At 38.5% G+C, this 20,136-nt stretch overlaps 1 protein-coding gene across 2 annotated transcripts in view; it reads right to left on the minus strand.

Annotated features, from left to right (window-relative positions):
* The window catches only part of LOC126933952 (uncharacterized), a 408,012-nt gene that overhangs the window by 77,616 nt on the left and 310,260 nt on the right, over positions 1 to 20,136 (minus strand). For both annotated transcript variants that reach the window (XR_007718781.1, XM_050754245.1), the window contains one exon: positions 3,849 to 4,014. The gene's annotated coding sequence lies outside the window, so the exon portion shown is untranslated. The remainder of the gene's footprint in view (positions 1 to 3,848; positions 4,015 to 20,136) is intronic.

Raw genomic sequence — 20,136 nt, forward strand, 5'->3', positions numbered from 1 at the left:
CATTTTACTTTCTTTCTTTTTTTTTTTTTTAAAGCAACAATTTCCTTGGTGTATCCAATCTATTTGCCATCAATGTATCAAATTACTACTAACATTAACAATTGCGGCCGGGCGTGGTGGCTCAAGCCTGTAATCCCAGCACTTTGGGAGGCCGAGACGGGTGGATCACGAGGTCAGGAGATCGAGACCATCCTGGCTAACACGGTGAAACCCCATCTCTACTAAAAAATACAAAAAACTAGCCGGGCGAGGTGGTGGGCGCCTGTAGTCCCAGCTACTCTGAAGGCTGAGGCAGGAGAATGGCGTGAACCCGGGAGGCGGAGCTTGCAGTGAGCCGAGATCCGGCCACTGCACTCCAGCCTGGGCGACAGAGCGAGACTCCGTCTCAAAAAAAAAACAAACAAAAAAAAACAATTGCTTTTGACATTTTGTTCTAATTCTTTTAAAAAAGGTCCTTTTCGGGCCAGGCATGGTAGCTCACGCCTGTAATCCCAGAACTTTGGGAGGTTGAGGCGGGCAGATCACGAGGTCAGGAGATCGAGACCATCCTGGTTAACACAGTGAAACCCTGTCTCTACTAAAAATACAAAAAATTAGCCAGGCATGGTGGCGTGTGCCTGTAGTCCCAGCTACTCAGGAGGTTGAGGCAGGAGAATCAGTTGAACCCGGGAGGCAGAGGTTGCAGCCAGCCAAGATTGTGCCACTGCACTCTAGCCTGGGTGACAGAACAAGACTCCATCTCAAAAAAACAAACAAACAAAACAAAACAAAACAAAACTTTTCTCTAAAAGATAAGTCACAAAATCTTTCAAATATGTCATAATTTAAAATGAAAGCAATCAAAAAAGATACTGTTTTAAACCAAGTTCTTTGTGAACAGAGATCTCATGCCTTTGGTCTGTATTGTGTCCTCATCACCTGATATGGTGTGGGCCTCGACAAATGTTTTTTTAATGAATGATTACATGGATTGTAGTATACTATTGTCCTAGCCACTGACAAACTGTGGCCTATGAAGAAGTGACTAGGGGAGTAAATATTCCAACTCACTCCCCTCCTGTCCTACCAATGTACTGCTCATGCTTCTGTTGCCTAAACCCAACTGGAAACCAGAAGTCCAGGGAACGTGTTAAGAGCTCATAGGAAGGTGGAGAGGGGCGGCAAGTGGTTCTGGAGCTGAAAACGGTATCCACTATCTGCACACTGTCGTCCATGCAATCACTGGAGATAAGAAGCTAGATGTACATGATGATTCTTATGATTTTCACAAACACACTAATTACAGACATACATATATACACATGTATATTTATGTATATAATTGACACATGTTAGATAGATAGATCAAAATGCTCGCAAAACCTACACACAGTTGATTTCTTCCCAAATCCCTTGAAAATATTCTGCCAGATAATCTTTAAATTTCTTTCCAACTATATTATTCTTTGATATGGACTAATGTGAATGCCTTGAAACACCATTTACCTTTAAAAGAAACCAAAAACTTCTATTTAATTTAAAAAAACAAAATATGTTTTTTAAGAAGCTAGAAAATATAAAAAAGGGTAGATGAGAAGCATACTCATTCATACGCAATGCTTCTAGGAGCCAATAGATGTATTTTTTCTTAGTTCACAAGGCAGTCGTCGGGAAAGAAGATGGTTTTCTGGGTCTGTCTCTAATCACTTCCCTTCTTTCTGATTTATGTCCATCTTCCATTCACCATTCTTTATATGCTGTCAGTTTTCTTCTTTTCAAGCACAAAGAACAGGCAAGAGCCTGAATGGGGAACAAGCAAAGGACTCCACTCTGCGAAACTGACTCCGAAAATGTTTACTGCATCGGCATTAATATCTTCCAAAGAAAAGAGCACCTGCCCATCTTTTGAGATCACAGCAGCAATTGCCTTTATTCAAAGTTACCTGTAACATGCTCTAGGGGACGATCTCTACATGCTTAATACACAGGTGTTTTTGCAATTTTAACAGTGGTCTGATAGGGGAAATGCAACTTTTATCGTTATAAATTTCTAGATTACATTATGTTTTCAGCTAAGCAGTAGATGGAGTCTGACTTAACCCAAGGACCTCTTCCCAGTTTGTGGGGATGTCTTTTTTTTTTTTTAAACCTTCACTATAAAACCAGAAAAAGGAAAACTTTCTTAACTTACTCAAAGTATGTGCAAACTACTTCTTCAAAGCTCTGAATTTCCTGAGCCTGACTTTTAAATAAAACTCAGCAAAACAGGAGAAATTGAAAGGATCAGGGAAAGAAAAATCATAAAGCATTTATTTTCAGGTTGAATAAGAAATTCTGTTTTGTTAAACAGAAGCAAAGTTTCCGTAGCCATTCTCCACCACCCACACCCATAGCCCTTTCTTCTGAAGCATGAATGTTTGCTCTAACCATTAAAGAAGACAGATGCAAACCCTGTTTCCGTAAGAGCTAAATTTTTTATACATTATGTTAATAATAAGCACAAGCTGCAACTATAGAGAAACCTCTTACAAATTTCCTGAAATCACTCATCTAAATACTATGCTGTAGCTAAAACTATGCTATATTAAAGATCTTGAGGAAGAAAATGTTAGGTACCATTACAAGTATCTTATTTGTCTAATTTGTTAAAACACATCAATTTTTAAAAAGAAGCTTTTAAAGCAGTGATCCTACAATATATCTCCTTTGCTCAGTGTGATGAGAAGCCAATGGAGTTGTTTTAAAATCAAACAGGGGCAATTCTTTCTTTTACTTTTCCCATGACTTTTACCTCACTCGAATAAATTGTCATTAGATGCAGAATGTTTGTATGATTAATTCAGGATGCCAACTACTATATGATTCACAGAAGGCAGAAGAAATGCCAGCGCTTTCATAACACAAAATGACACATGTTTGAGAATACTATGGTTCCCTCACAACAGCTAGGAAATGTTTTCAGAGAAAAAAAAACAAAAAACTTTAAACCTGAAGTCGAGCAAACGGACAACGTAAGAGAGTGGTAATGGACTCATTCATAGCTCTTCTTCTGTTAACATTAGGTTCGAATTTACTTAGTAATTCTTTACTATTTGAGGAACTTGGTGAAGATTTTGTTTCAACCAAGAATAAACTGAAGTACAAATGATTTAAAGTCTTGCCAAAAAAATAAAAACATCTCTCCTAGTTGTATCACGTATCATGAATATTTTGGCTATGTTGGGATACACAAACAAATGGAGAATTGAAGTAAGTTGTCTTGAAAGTCAAGAAAATAAAAAGCAAAATAAAAAGCAAGATTTATTATCAGAATGTAGATGCTTTGTTTGATTTTGCTGGAACATTTGTTTTGCATTTTATTGGGCTCCTTTATTTGGATAATTGCCTTAATTCATCACTTTACATGCCCAGACAGACAATTAGTTAATAAGTTTATGTTAAGCACCTACTCTGTGTCAGATTTGGAATTATGAGTAAGGATCCCATTTAACTTCAAGATTTGCAAAGGTGTTAACCAATGACATTTCAACAGAAAGAGAGCAAGTATTACTAAAACGATTGGACAGCTATAGCACTTACCAGGTTTTTTAAACTTTAAAAATAAAGCTCTTATCTCCTAGTGCAAACATCCTCATTCCAAACACAAATGTATTGAAGAGGGTGGGTGAACAGGTGAGGTTGTATCCACATGGAAACTGTGAACTATTTAAAACTGCAGGCATACTCCCGGAGAGCTGCTTTGTCCTGAGGTGTCCACAGACTTCCAATGCAGACTCCCTGAGGAGTCTGTGAGGAGAGGATGCCTTATTGTTATCTCTCCATTGGGTAGTCTAACGTGGCACAAAGAGTATCATCAGGTTCTTCCTTACCTTCTGAGACCTTGGGGAACCCTGTTTGCTTCTTTCTTGGCCTCCAAGAGGAGTCAGCATCAAGGGAAGAAACCAGAAAGATAGAGCAGAATATGATTGTTTCAGGAGAGATGCATGCTTGGCCCAGGATATTATTCAATTAGCCTTCCTCCAGGTAAGAGAAATGCTGTATGATAAAGAGCAAAGGATCATCAACCTCTGGTCTTGAATGATAGGAATCACATCACATGAACAGAAATTGTCTTTAAACCTTAAACTTTCTCCAACACTAGCCTATGTTTTCCTCGATTTTTACTACTTTGGAGATCATCTGTACCGAAGTATAATAAAAAGGCAATTCAGGAGAACTACTAATTTAAAAGGGGGAAAAAAAGCAAAAAAAAAAAAAAAAAAAAAAAAAAAAAAAAAAAAAAAAAAAACCAGGCCTTGAGAGGGGACACAGCTTGGCATCAGGTCACTGAGTGTATTCATTATTTGTCCCCATTACCATGTTATGTCTTAATTACTCTGGTCTGGCTTCCTAGCTGGGGTCACTATGTTACAGCTGGTTTTCTGCCCAACTCTAATTAATAAAGCCTCATTTAGTATCCAAGTTTATTGTAATAAACCTCTGCTGAGAGATATAGCAGAAATAAAAGGGGGAAATAAAAACCCTAGAAATTATCAGAGTTGTTGTAACGCTAACCTGGCACCATAAAAGGTCTTAGTTCAGGCCTTCTCTAGGTTACCTTTAACCTGGAAAGGACTTCCATTTGATTTCATTTGAAATTTCTGGCATAATTAAGTACAGTGGTTAGATTTCACCCCAAGAAAGAGAAGGGACACTCTTCCTTCTCTCCTGAATACATCGTTTGGAATTTTTGAAACGGATTATTCATTCATACTTTTTGCATTCAAATCAATATTATTTTGTGAAACAACAACAATGCTTTCAAATGCAATATAAAAAATATACAATCATCAGTTTTCTTTTTCCTGTGGCACTAATTCTCTTAGTTTTCTGACACATCAAATCAAGACAAATTATATACTAGCCTTTGCTAATTTATTACATGTAATCTCAGCCAATAAAATTTTGCAAATTAAAAAAACCCACCATCAAAATATCTCAGCACTATTATGTATGTCTCTGTCTCTGTCACTCTCTCTCTCTCACACACACACACAGACATACACACACAAAACCAATTCTATTTATTAGAATTCACACAGCTCCTGAACAGATAGCTCATCTGCATTTTATCAGGTGTCTCTATAATTAAAGCTTATTGTAAAGTGCGATATTATTGGTATATTTTATTACTTGTCTATGAGAAGCTGAACAAAGTAAGAGGCATAAATGAATTCAGTTTTACAGTACTTTGTTTTAAACAAATGTCACTACCTACACACACATACCTAATTATCAGTTCTTACACATTCTGCCAAATATCAAACCTATAGTTCATAAGCCACACACACGACAGGCGGTAAATATATTCCCCCTAATTTAAAATTTTATTGCAGAATACCCTCTGCACTATGTTAACCTACACTAAATCACACCCTACACTCTCAGCTTTACTGGTGTTTACCTACTTCTGATTCAAAAGGAAAACAGTCCTAACTCCTGTTTCTACATATCTATAGTAATAAAAATTTTTAAAAGAGAATGACTATATGTAAGAAACGAATTCAAAACAATGGCATAAAAGGGTTGACTTTAACCGTAACAGCGAATAACAGATTAATCCAAGACACTGTTTTTTGGTGTGGTTTCTGAAGGTTCTGCGTTCTGAATGTCAGGGTTTCTTTGCATATTTTTGTACATTTCAAAGGCTTCCGCAGCAGCCACGCAAAAATTAACATAAAGATGAAGGCTCTCGCAGATGACTGGGCAGTTGGTTTGAATGCACGTAGGCTATGATTGTACTATATACAATTTTTCTATTCAAGCACATGTAAGTGAAGGCCAGCACATCCTTTTTGCAATGGGGAAATTCACTCAGGGGAGAACTCATAAGAGGAGAGGTCGCTAGTGCGGCCTCATTCTCCCATCTACAGGCAACTGTTTTGCCATCAACCTAAAGGAACAACTTCTCAGAGCTCAGTCTCAGCACAGGCTCAGTTCCACTTAACCCACGATTCTTCACAGGTGCTTTGTTGTCTTCCAGCAGATATCATTTATTATCATGGCAGACAATGGGATGTGGTGAAGATGGACACGACGGTCATGTCCCATTTGCCAGTGTGAATTATCCTCCGATCCTGTCCTCTAGTCGTCGTGGGTTCTGAGTGCCCCATTTTGAAAAAGAGTCTGAAGCCATTAGAACAAAAAGCACTGGAAGGGCTTGGGCTGCTAAAGGCTACATCTGGGCTCAGCAACATGCATACTAATAACATCATTACGGCCGAGTGGTTTGGAGAGCGTGTTTACTTTGTTGTGGTTGCTGTCACCTTCTACAGCTGAATTGTTAATATGTGGTTTTAAATTCAAATAGCACACAGGGCTAATTTTCTTGTATTTGCCCAAAAAATTAGGTTACATAGTTCATCTAATTCTCCCTCCACTTTTTCATGTGTGGGTGGTACTCCTTGTAGAGAGTACTTCTTTTCCATGACATTGAACTTGAACCTGACTGACCTTTCTATAATGAGTGAATTGAAAACATCTCCCTTTGGAATGTGGCTTGTAGATACTGGCTACGCCAGTTTTTCTGCATTTGATGAATTAAAGGGGCAGAGTCCTTTTCACAGACCTAGACCATAGGAGTTATTTAACAGGACAAAAAAGAAAAAAAGAGAGAGAGAGAAAGGAAGGAAGAAAAGAAGCAAGGAAGGAAGGAAAGGGGGAGGAAGGGAGAAAGGAAGAGAGAGAAAGAAGAAACAAAGCTTCTAAAAGCTTTTTACAGAGGCACTTCGCTTACTTAGAAACCTACCATTAATTTTAACAAAAAGTGATTAGGCAAAGGTTTGGGTTCTCTTGGGTGTGTTGGTCTTCTGTGGGTGGTAGTGTTAACCTTTTTTCCCTCCCCACCACCATTTAAATATTTAAGAAAGAGCCTGCCACTTTAAAGTTCCACGTATTTCTAACAAATACTTAACAAAGATTCGGATATTTGTCTCCTTCAACTCAGATATTACGGCCCTCCTCCTCATTGTTCTTTCTCAAATCAATCCTCCCCCACCTAAAATCAAAGTTAAATTGAGAGGCACTTGGAATCAGAGCTACTGAATAATCAGTTAGCAGATTTCTTCTCTTATGCTTTCATAGCCCACGGATTCATGCTTCTTCATTTTTTTAAGGGGGAAAAATACAGAATTGATGGAAGACAGCTGAAAACAGTCAGCAGCGGAAAGTCCAGCACTACCAACATCTGATCTTAATCATAATATATCCTCTGTCTGGTTTGTCAAAATCTATCACTCAAGAACACCTTCAATGGACAGTAATTTGAGGTGTGGCTTATTAGATCACACGATCTTATGAATAATAAAAAGTTATGGAAAATTGCATCCAGGCCTGCTATCCAATTTTCAGTGGTGTCACCCACTTTAAAGTAAGGCAGCATGTTTATGCATGATTTCTGTTTCATATGTATTGACTAGATCATTTTCTCTGTTGTCCTGAGAATTGATGACACACACTGTATTAAGAATGATGACCTCCACAAGGGGGATAACACTTCCTCTAGATTACACTATTGTCAAAACATATTGAAATTTTCTTTACACATGTTACTGCTGTATTTTTCTGCCTGAAAGACCCTGTTAAAGTGAAATCTTGTTGTATTTTTTTTTTGCTAAATAAGATCCGAGGGACAGGTGTTGAATTTTTCTTCTCTCCTAATACTTTTGTGGAATGACCAATGAAAAATAATAACATCATCCTTCAAAACAATCCCTGTCAGGACTGTGTCAACCCTTCAGGGCAATTTTGATAACCTTCTTGGAGGAATTTGCAAGATACAACTTCCTTTTGCGTGCTTAAGGATATCACTGTGTAGGAGCCAAGGAACTCCATTATGTATGGATTCTAATATTCTGATGGATAATAGGCAGCTGAAAGAAATCCAAATAGTGAAAAGCTTCGATGAAGATTGTTTTCTCTGCCACTTTCCCTGACAGAGTCTCACGGAGGGTGACATTATTCTTCACTGCACCCCCCCAGCACACGTACACCTCCTTTTTAGGAATCTACACAGAGCTCAACTTGCAGTGATGTAACACCACTGCTGATACCATGGGTATGTGAAAATAGTGTGCAATATTACTTTCTCCCTTGCACTGGATGAAAATGCAAATACACCTTCTGTGAGAGAGTGACCCCTTTGTGGCCAGTGACACTGCACAGCACACGTTGAGATGTCTTTGGACAGGAATAAAAAAAAAGCAAGACAATTATGGGGCCAAAATAAAACCAGGTTATTGATCCTAGAAAAGTGTCCATATTATTTTTCAAAATACCAAAGATAGGCGAAAAAAAAAAAAGTATTATAAAATTATGGGATCATTTTGAAACAAAGTTGTAAATAAACATTAGATGAAACCTCTCATGTTTAAGTGTATTCTCATTCCTTCTCTGGTCATCTTTCCAAAGACTCTTGATATATAGTTGTCCCATGATAGTGGATGATGCAACATAAAGATGAAAGACTGATTGGAAATCCACATCTGAAGTATATGTGTTGTGCAGGAAAAAAAAGTAGCATATCAAAGACTAACTGTCAAGAGGCATTAAGAATAGAAAACAGAGATGTGTGAGAGGGAATTTTACGTTTTAATTTAATTTAATTTAATTTACGTGACTTTTGTATTGTAGCCCATTGAACTGACAGGAAATGAAGACAGTGCCTATCTGACTTGAGATATGTGAGGCTTGTAATTGAAATTAATTATATGTTCTTTACATTTTCCATTTCCCTTTTAAAGTTGGACAGGTGGGAATGCTTTAGCTCTTAGGTTACAGAGTCGAGTTCGAGCTCTGTAAATCCTTTACAGTCAACCCTCAGGCTTCCAGAGACCGCCCCCACCCCCAACCCCCCCAGCCAGTTCTGGTCTGAAACATTCCTTCCCGACCTCACCCTGCTTAAAATCAACTGGCCCCATCCCCCAGGTCAGGCTGGCTGGCTGCCCATCCACACATTTATGTCTGCCTTTTGAGTGTTTTCAGAAGACCATTAAATTGTGCCTTGGCAGGCCAGACACCTTCACCTTGCTCTGAGACCCAGGGAGAGGGGGTTATCAAATTCCCTCATCAGACAGTCCAAGCTTGAATTCTTGAGCCTGCAAAGAAGCTATGCAGTTGCACAAAGTAAGATGTTAGGACTTGTAAACATGTCATACAATATTATAATATGCCTGTGGGCACGGTTAAGTACAAAGGTTGGGCGGGCCTGGAGATACAAAGGCTGGCCTTTCTATGGAGCTGTCTTAACTTACATTATTTTTTAGAGACAGCACAATGGGTATTAACTTGCACAAAGAAGCTAACTCCCATTCTTAAACTAGCTGGCCCTACAGCGCTCTTCAAGAGGGCTGAAATTTCAATGGCTATAAAGTGAAAAAAAAAAAAAAAAAAAAGGACAACACCCTTATCTGATGCTGCATAGTGATGGAAGGCTTTGTTCCCACCAAAAAGGGTTCCCATCCCCGCCCTGGTTCTAAGATTTTGACACCCTGAGTCCATTCAAAAACCAAGATAATTTGGGCAAAGAAGCAAAAGTTCTGTTTGTTGTTGGCCTAGCCTCCAAATCTTTGGGCAAATTGAAACAGACCTGGCTGGTCCTTTTTCTACCAAAAAGGACCTAATTTTCTTTCTAAATATTATTTTTGTAAGTATTGGAGAGTCCTGTGATTCTAGACAATTATGTCTAACCCCTGCCTATTGCTTAAGGCAGAATTAAGATGGAGTTGTAGGTTGAGTAATAAGATCCACTTGCATCAACCTTATTTCTTGTCTTAGAGATGAGATAGAAATGGATGAATTGGAGGAGGTAGTGCAGTGTTTCCTTCCCTCCCTTCTCAATCCCACCTTCCTTTCTTTTTTCACTCTCTTCCTTCCTCCCCGCCTTACTGACTTCCTTCCTTCCTTTCTGACCGATCTTCCTTCTTTCCTTCCTTCCTTCCTTCCTTCCTTCCTTCCTTCCTTCCTTCCTTCCTTCCTTCCTTCCCTCTTTCCTTTAGCACAGTACCATTTACCTTCTACGAGAAATCTGATGGAAATTAATCTACAACATGGTTCCAGACCGGAAGTACAGCTGTGCAGCAGAAAGGGGGCAATGGGAGAGGTGATATTTTATAACACAAAACAGGCAGGACTACTCTGGACAGAAGATAATGCAAACTAGCTTTGCTGGAAATGAGCTGCAAAATACCTTCATTTTCTACTACAGTGAAACCCTGATAAAATCACAACTGTTAAGGTCATACAGTATATCAGGTGGAATCACAGTCTTTAGAACTCCATTATTAATGCAGACAACCTCACAATCAAAGAGGATGAGAGCACAGTTTCCAGATGCCAATGATTTGATCATATCTTATTTGGCTGTTTACATTTAAATAATGTGACTGTATAAATTTAAATAATATGAACCACCAACAGACAGATCCCAGTGAAAAACTGCCCCTTCTCTGAGACCCTGAATGTACACTATACAGTACCTTACAATCTATTTGAGCAGAGCTCATATTTTTTTAAAAATGGGGAGGGGATAAAAAGAGAGAGACTCATTTCTTCTGCCATTATGGAAATAAAAGGACTACCGCTTTAGTTCGTGGCTGGCTGTGCCAAGGAAACATGCAGTTCTCTAACCTCCGGTACAATGTACCCATAAGGTACCAAGCATCAAAGCATATTAAAAGATATTAACTGCATATTTGCTTATGAACAAGATAAAAAGCTGTAGGGCCTCCAGGTTCTCAAGCTGTGAGTGGAACAGCTTTGCAATTTGCCTGCAAAACTGCATTTTGATCTTAATGAATATAAAATGGCTGCCATTAAAAGTAAAACAGATTATTTCGGGTCTTCCAGGGCCCATAGCTCTTTGCTGGCCTTGGAGGGCCACTATGATCTTTCATTAAAATCTCACAGCAGGGCTCCCTCACCAGCAAATCAAGCCTTGCAGTCTAGGAGATTGGCTACATTTAAAAGTAATTTTCAGAAATCTACACAGATTTTCAATTTGGTAATGAAAGCCATAAGAGAATGCAGGCGGCATTTTGTCGAATATTGTTACTGATCCAGCACTCACATTCGTTAGAAATTAAACTGCCCCGTAACTATCACACTGATGGCAGCCTGCCATTTCGGCTGCGTTCTAATCTCCGTTTGTTAATGAGTAGCATGTGCTAATTGTTGTCATCCTTACTGCCGAGCAGTCCTTCCCTAACAAACATATTTTACCTGCTCAGAGGTGGAACCTTACGCTTTGTCACGGAGCAGGTTGGAGTGGCGTGTAGAGATTGCAGTTGTTTTGCAAAGGGAGACAGCCCAGCATTGTGAGACAAGGCAAGAGAGAATACGATCTGAAATTGGGTGCGTTTATATTATTTGAATCCGTCAGTTTGTTTTTCACTCAAGCCTAAGTTTTCTAAAGTCCTGGAGTCGGCAAAATGTTAATACTTTTGTGTTCCTCCCAAGAGCAGTTTGAACAAACCCACAAAATCTGAGCACAACGAAGGCGAAATCAATCGGAACTAAAACGAGGGAGAGGCTTCAGGTAAGAAGGGATGAACATACCAAGGACCTCACCTACTAGCCAGTCAGGGAGGAGAGCACCCCTCAAACCTGACGTGGACGTGGGACTGCCACTGGCTTTCAAAAGAAAGTTTGATTCTTTAACTCCATCATTTAGGTCCTAAAGGCTGGGAGGTGGAGGCCATTGCGTTACTCTCAAGTGGATAGTCCTAAGGGAATAATCATACGGACCCATGATAATGTGGTTCCAAGGAGAGCGTTTGCTAAGAAATCCAGCATCCTGACGTGTGCTGCAGGCAGACATTTGAAAAAAGAAAAGCATATGAAATAATTATGAATAAAACATTATCAAATAGAAGAAAATGTACATGAATGCATTCTAAGACCAAATGGTATTTTTGTTTTTGTTTTTGCCTTTGCATGTCCTCTTACTTGATATAAGAACTGAGGAAAGTTATTTTTCTGAGATCCAAGAAACAAAAATGTCAGATTATGCTTCCCTGTTGGAAAATGCATTCAATAAATTTTCTTTACTTGGCAATTCTCTTTACCTGGCACCTTTAGGGCAAAGCACTTCCCTGCACTAAAATGTGACGGGCAACAAGAACTGCTCTCTACGTTCTCTCTGACTGGATATAAATTCTTCCTGCAGATACAGAAAGAGTCTCCATTTAAAATAACAATTCTCCCTGGCAGAGCACTGGCAGCTACGAGAGAGCATCTATGCAAAAGATGTGTTTATTTTCAGAGGGCCAGAGAAGGCTTCCTGTGGTTCATGTACGCGTGTCTTTTAGCTTCTCCAAGCATATGAGCAGTTCCTAGGTGCTCCTGGGCTACATTCCTTTGGTTTCCACAAAGTACAATTTTAATTGGACTGCGTGTCTGTGATTTTCGGGGAATGACACAGGAGCGCCTGAAAAGGTGCCACTGCTAATGTGCTTCAGTTTTTGAGGTGAAAACTCAGGCCAATTCCTTGTCTCTGTGGCCTCAGGAAACCAAAGGGAAATAGACAACAAACAACTTAGTAAGCAGTTTTGAATCTATTCCACATGTAGTTGCTATTCTAATTGCAGGAAACATTTTTAAATGCCCAAAGTGACATTATAGGAAATTCTGCTGAATCCTCCTGAATTCAGAAAGTTGAGACTTCTTTTATTTCACCTGTCGCCAGTTGTTCTAATATTCCTTTAAGAGCTTCCAGGTACATTTTGACAACTGTATATTGTAATGTCTCTTGTATCATTATTTTGCCATGTGCTAAATTGTGGGCAGAGGGAGGGTACATTACCAGTTTTGACTCTCAAGTATTAGAATATAACAGCTATTAATATCCCTCTAATTACTAGAGTGGCGGAAAAACTGCACTTTAGGTAATATAAGTTAATATAATTAGTCTTCAGATAATCAAGTTAAATTTTACTAGTGATACAAAGTATAATTTTTATTTGTTTCGTTTCAGAAAGATGCTTCTATGGAAACAGATATCATCTTTGCCTTATCACTTTTACTTTAGCAATTCTGTTGGGAAATATACATATGCATATACACACAGACTTACATATATATATATTACATGGAGAATTTTATTTTAACACAAATTCCCATTAAAGAACATTTGGCCGGGCTTTGTGGGTCATGCCTGTAATCCCAGCACTTCGGGAGGCTGAGGCAGGTGGATCACCTGAGGTCGGGAGTCTGAGACCAGGCTGGCCAACACGGCTTCAAGGCCTACATAAAATTTGCTTTTAAAAAAACTTTTAAAATATTATAGTCTCTGTTTTTATGAAGTAACATTTTTATTTATCTGGTTTGATAATAAAACATACTAATTGAACACTAGGTATCATAAGCTAGAAATATAGCATTCTAATATTTATCTTTTTCTATTTATGAATACTTAGTGAATCTTGTACAGTCAGCCCCCAAGGGACAAATTTGTTTAATTCCAAAAGTTAACTTGTAAATGTCTTTCAAATTTGTAATGATTTTTTCCACAGAAACAAGACTTTAATAGTAGTTTGGTTCCAAGGTTAGCCCATAAAAATCAAGTCTGTCATCATGTAGCTGAATTAATATCCAAACTGCTTTGGCTGTCCTTTGGTCCCAAGAAACAGAAAACAATGACATACAAGGCGAGTAAAAAGTGAGACGAGTGGATAAGGAACTCACAGAAGGAAGATGTGAGGAGAAGCATCATTTCCTTTTCTCCTGTTCAGAGCTTGAGTTGTCCCTCCTCTGTGGGTAAAGAACCCAAGACCCAGGCCTCGACCCAGAAACCTTTGGTCCCCAGTACCCCCAAACTCTATAGCTCCCTGGTCCAAGTCTACACAAATCCACAAAGTTTTTAGTACTCCAATCAACCACTTCTCATTCATCTTCCCAGCCCTCTAATCAGATTCCAATTGATTTAACTAGATGTTAGGCGGATGAGCAGTAAAGAAAAATGAGAGGCAATGAAAACATCACCTTTCCAGGTAGGCCCTTCTTTGGTTTTAAACAAGGCAGTTCGGTAATTCAGCGCAGGGTCTGTACAACATGCATATCTAACCCATACAGAACACTGGTTAGTGGCAGCATTACTAGGGACCGACCGTCATCACCACCACCACACACAATCCTGCAGCAGGAGTCTACCTGTAACAAGGAACAGGAAATCCTTTATAAGGGGAGCCGAGATGGGAACAATATATGTCGATGTCTGGGAGTTAGGACCACAGAAGATGCTGCTGAATTTTCTGTGACATTTGTCCAGCTGCCTGAGGCCCTCAACACTGTGCATGCTGCAAATGCAGGAGAGCCTTCTATCTTGAGCAGAAGGTAAATGCACTTGGTGAGTGTCATTCTATGGTTTCAGCTTATTAGGAAGGATGAAAGACTCGAAATGACAATAAAAAAAATAGAACCCAACAAGAAATCTAGAAGAAAAAAATGTTGCTGCAGAACCAGAGAAAATTTGAATCTGATATCAAGAAGGTTAAAAGACATTTTAGACTGGTGGGGTAATGTTTCCATGGATGATGACTAGTGAATTCCCATAAGGGCATTGACAACCTCCCTTTCATTCCATACAGGAGAAAAAGGATTTTCAGGATAGTCACATTGGAACAGTTTTATCATCTTTTCCAAGAGGCAGAGGAGAGAGGGTGTAGTTGGCTCCCTGCCAAGGCATTCATGAGTTCATATTTCGATGTTATGAGACTAAAGGGAATGAATGGTTTTCCTGGGATAAAATGTGTGGAAAGATTCCACTGTCTTCTGTGATTATATGTGATAATCAATGCTGTCTTTAGGAGACATAGTCACTGTCCCTCTAGAGGCATGAAGACAAAGGAAGCTGAAGGGCACAAGCATACAGGTGGTAGAAGTATGATATCCTCTGCCAGTTTTAGCTGATAATACAAGGAGGCTTTGGGAAATATGTAGGTGGTACAAAAGAGAATCTGCTTTTCCACAACAAGGTTCTTGATAGTAGAAAGAGCGTCTTCTGCAAAGGGAGAAGTGGCTCTTTGAAGACTGGCAGCAATGCACGGGGCCAAAAATACCAAGGCCAAGCAAACTATCTTAAATTTCAAGCCAAAAAGGTGCAAAATCTAAATAATGCTTTTGAATCCAGCATTAGCCTATATCATTAGGTATTACTTGAAGAATATTAAATTGTAAATAAGTTGGCCAGGATTTTGCAGAAGAAAACACAAGAAAGATGGGCAGGAAAGGACCAATGTGTTTGTCCCGTATGTTCATGTATAACAATTATCAGCGTGAGAATAATACAATGGGCCGGGCGAGGTGGCTCACGTCTTTAATCCCGGCACTTTGGGAGGCTGAGGCAGGTGGATCACTTGAGGTCAGGAGTTTGAGAACAGCCAGACCAACAGGGAGAAACCCCAACTCTACTAAAAATACAATATAAGGCAGGCGTAGTGGCTCATGCCTGTAATCCCAGCTACTTGGGAGGCTAAGGCAGGAGAATCACTTGAATCCGGGAAGCGGAGGTTGTGGTGAGCCAAGATTGCGCCATTACACTCCAGCCTGGGCAACAAGAGTGAAACTCCATCTCAAAAAAAAAAAAAAAAAAAAAAAAAAGAAGAAGAATACAATGAATGTGTAACTTTAATACAAAAAGCTAAATATGATCCTTGACTTATATAGAGTCTTTGTCAGGTGTGGGCCTCTTCCCTGGTAGTGCTTCCCAAATCATATGTGATCCTTCCTGGTTTCCTTATTTCCAATCTGTTATAGACCAGGACTTTGATACAATGCAAGAAGACTAAATTTTAAAAAGATTGTAAAAGATATACAATATTGAATCTTCAGTTTATAAAAGATTATAAAAAGATATACAAATTGAATCCTCAGTTTTTATTGTTAGATTTAACATACAGATAATTATTTTTGTTAATTGCTTTAAAAGTTCCTACATGCTCGCTCTCCATTTCTGCACTTATATTTCTGCAAACCAATCATAAAGTGCTCACAGACATACACTGCTCTATGAGTAACATTTTACATGGCCCCAAAGGAGTTTATCACAAGGATGTGGCTTTAGTACTCTATATCCAGGAAGAATGGATATGAACGGCCCCGATGAGGGCATATGCTAGAATACATGTACGTTAGGTTAAAAGGAGAATAAAGCTAAAGTGGTACTGTTTCAGAAAAGGAATGACTACCCTCCCTAGGCCTTCCTAATGCAAATTACAAAAGTAGTACAGAGGCAAGTTAAATGATTGAGAGGAAACTTTTCTCCTAAATATCTGCCAGAAGTCTGTTTCAAATGAAGACCCTCTGATAAGTTCTTGACCTACCTTCTGCCACTTGTATTCCTTTAGAAGGTTGAGAGACCAATTTGGAGAATTTTTACATGAATTTAATTTTGAATGAGGAGTGAGATTTGGTTAGTGAATTAAAAGTGATGAGCAACTCGGAAGGAAATGGCATGTCATCTTAGAGCTTGTTATTTTCACAGGAAACTAAATCTGGACAGAGGCAGTTATCCTAGAGTTTAGGAAAACAGTCATCAAAATAGAGAAAATGGAGAGATGATTTCATGACTAAATAATTTTAAAAGGAAAATAAGACTATTTTTAAAATTCAGACAAAATAATCACAGATTATGCCAAAAAGATATAACATGAAAGGGACATTCTTTTCCTCTTTTTAAAGCTATTGAATGCAGAATATAAAAGAACATATATCCAAAATGGAAGGGTGAAAACATGATGGGTAACGAATATAAAAAGTGCCGTAAGAATATTGTCAGGAGGGTTAAAGCTTGACTTTAGGCTAAAAAACTGCCAAGGACAACAGAAAGCTATTTTAAGCTCTGTTTGTGAAGAAGAACAAAGGGATAGGTACATTGATTGGGGCACACAGCAAAATGTTAACAGATGTCACAGAGAAAACAGAACTATTCAACTCCTATTTTGATTCTATGGTCTCTATCAGGAAGAATGATCTTCAAACCCGAGAGGGCAAAGCAAACAGAGTTAAGAATGAACTGAGGCCCAAGATAAGTCAAGACATACTAAAGTATAACCTAGTTGCTTCAGATGAGTTCAAGGCTCCAGGCCAGACAAATTATCTCTCAGGTTACTGAAAGAACTGAAAAAATGGTCCAGATGGGATTGTGGAAACCCTCCCAGTAATTTTTTAGAATCACAGTCTAATTATGGTTGATCAGGGATTAGTGTGGGCTATAGAAAAAAAGCTTTCGATTTGCAAAATCAAACAACTATCCAGAACATATCCCTAGCAAAATTCTGGACGGATTATCACAAGCATGGGTTGTTTGTGCTTAGAGAAAGAAGTGGCAATCACCTTAAGTGAGCAAAGGTCTACTCAGGATTACACCAATTTCTCTCTCCTCCCCATCTCTCCCAACCTCACTCCTTTTCTTCATTTCTTTCTTTCTTTCTTTTTCTTTTGCTCCCTTTCTGTTTTATAGAATGACTAGACAAATAGTTGGGAGAATGGTTGTCAGTTTCATCAAGATATTTAATATATTATTGCATAACACATTGGTGGTGGACCAAAAAAAAAAAAAAGGCTTATGTAATTAGGGTGACTCAAACTTGGTTAAATAATTGTTCCCAAAGAACACTTGTTAATTAATTGGTGGCAATCTGGAGAGTTCGCTAGTGTTTTGTGCCCTTTCAACTTTATTTTACCCCTTTGTTCTTTTCTTTGCTCCTTCTCTTTTTGTACATAGCTTTACTCTGGGACTTGCATATTCCAAGAGAGTATATGCTCTAGTGTTTATCTCAGTTAGATTCCACAAATAAGTATTTGGTGCCCACTCTGTATGAATCAGATGGGCCCTGGCAATGTGAGCTGCATCAGATCCAATATTTTCCTTTAAGGAAGTCATAGTTTAATAGGGGAAAACAAAGTAAATAACAGAGTAAGTCAACAGATACAATACAATATAATAATAATAAAAAAAGACATAAGCATTTGTTTGTGTCACAACCTTATTTTTCCTAAACATTATGCTAAGCGCTCTACATATTTCATCAAATCCTCTCAGAAACTGTATGAGATAACTTTGATTTTCCCAGGGGTATTGGTGAACAAGACCAGGGCTCAGAGAGAACAGTTAAGGCCCAGATCAAACCTGAAGTACGATAGGGAACAAGAATTCAGTCAGGTCTTTTGTGTTCCCAAGTCTATGTGCTATCATACCGCTCTACAAAAGTAACTGAGTAAAGATGAGGGTAGGCCAGTGTCTAGCAGTGGGTGGGGTGCCCTAATTATCTGGAGATGGAATGCCATCCCAGGAACATTACCAGAAAAGGTGAAGAAGCCTAGCTTGCCAAAGACATAGGTGCTAACTACTGAGGTTGTCAGAGGGTTGAGAAACTTCAGGCAGAAAGACTGACCTGTGCAAAACTAAAGAGGCTTGAGAGGATGGAAGTGCACATGGCTGGGTTTGGCACATGTGCCAATGTCTAGAGGGCTTGGAAGGAGTCAGGTCATAGCAAAACTTAACGCCAAATGGAGAAGTAACAGCAGACACACATTCTCTCTCTCTTTCTCTCATACACACACATGGTGTAGACATTTTATGAAGAATATGTATTATTAAAAATTATTAATAACAAAATATGAAGTTCTAGTGCTTTGAGTTCCCTTGCTACTTAATTTTTCATATGTATTATTACCTGACTTATTTCTAACTTTCAACGTTCTCTTTCTCTCTACTTGAATTTTTCCTCTACACATTCAACAGATGTGCTTCATTTTATGGATGAAATGAATTTCTGTAAAGTCGTGTGATCTTTTTTTCAGTAAATGAAATATTACATTAAAGATACTAGGGAAGTTTCCTTTTAAAGGAACCTTATGCCAAATTGCTTTGTAAAGCAAATAATGACCCTATAACCAATCTTTCTCTAAATCTAGATTTCCATATATCAGGTCTGACTAAAAAAAAGATATATCTGTACTTTATTTTTACATCCGTCTGCTAGCTGTACTGTAACATAATAGTATGCCAATTTGAAATACCATAATTTTTACACTTTTTCAGTTCTCACAATGCAATCTTACAAAATGTATTATTTTCCATATCATACTCATTGCTTTCTTTTCCTTAGTAGAACTTTAGACTTGTTTTTTTCCATGCTGAGGTTGCAGAGGTTGGCAGAAAGCTACACAGTCACAGACATCCTATATAGAGCAATTGTAATGTGCTGTGTCTGGTGTGAAGTACTTTATATGCATTCTTGCATTTAATTTTTAAAACAGACTTCTGAGATATGAACAATTATCTTGAGCATTTTACACATTAGAAAACTGAGGCTCAGAGAAGTTGAACTTCTACAGGTGTTCAAGTCGTACTCCAATTCACATCAGTCGACTTTAATTTTTTCCAGTTTTACTGAGGTATAGTTGGCAAATAAAAATTGTATACACTTAAGACACACAATACGATGTTTTGATATATGTGTGCATTATAAAATGATTACCACAAACAGGCTAATTAATATATCCATCATCTTGTATAGTTACTTTTGTTGGTGTGTGGTGAGAACACATACCCATGCACACACACATACATAACACACATCACATTTTCTTTATCCGTTCATCTGTCCATGGATACTTAAGTTTCCATACCTTGGCTATTTTGAATAATGCTTCAGTGAACATGGGAGTCCAGATATCTCTTAGAGATGCTGATTTCATTTCCTTTGGATATAAACCCAGAAGTGAGATTGTTTGATCATACATAGAGGTGTGTTTCTTGTTAATGGCTGTATCAATTTACCTTCCTACCAACAGTGTGAAACTGTTTCCTTTACTCCATTTCCCCACCAACACTTGTTATCTTTTATCTTTTTGATCATCACCATTCTAACAGGTATGAGGTATCTCACTGTGGTGTAGAGTTGCATTTTCCTGATGATGAGTGATGTTTACATTTTTTTTGTTTTTTTTGAGACAGAGTCTCGCTCTGTCACCAGGCTGGAGTATAGTGACGCGATCTCAGCTCACTGCAACCTCTGTCTCCCAGGTTCAAGCAATTCTCCTGCCTCACCTTCCCGAGTAGCTGAAACTACAGGTGAGCACCACCATGACCAGCTAATTTTTGTATTTTTAGTAGAG

This window comes from Macaca thibetana, chromosome 13 (assembly GCF_024542745.1).
Source record: "Macaca thibetana thibetana isolate TM-01 chromosome 13, ASM2454274v1, whole genome shotgun sequence".
Classification (NCBI taxonomy): Eukaryota; Metazoa; Chordata; class Mammalia; order Primates; family Cercopithecidae; genus Macaca; species Macaca thibetana.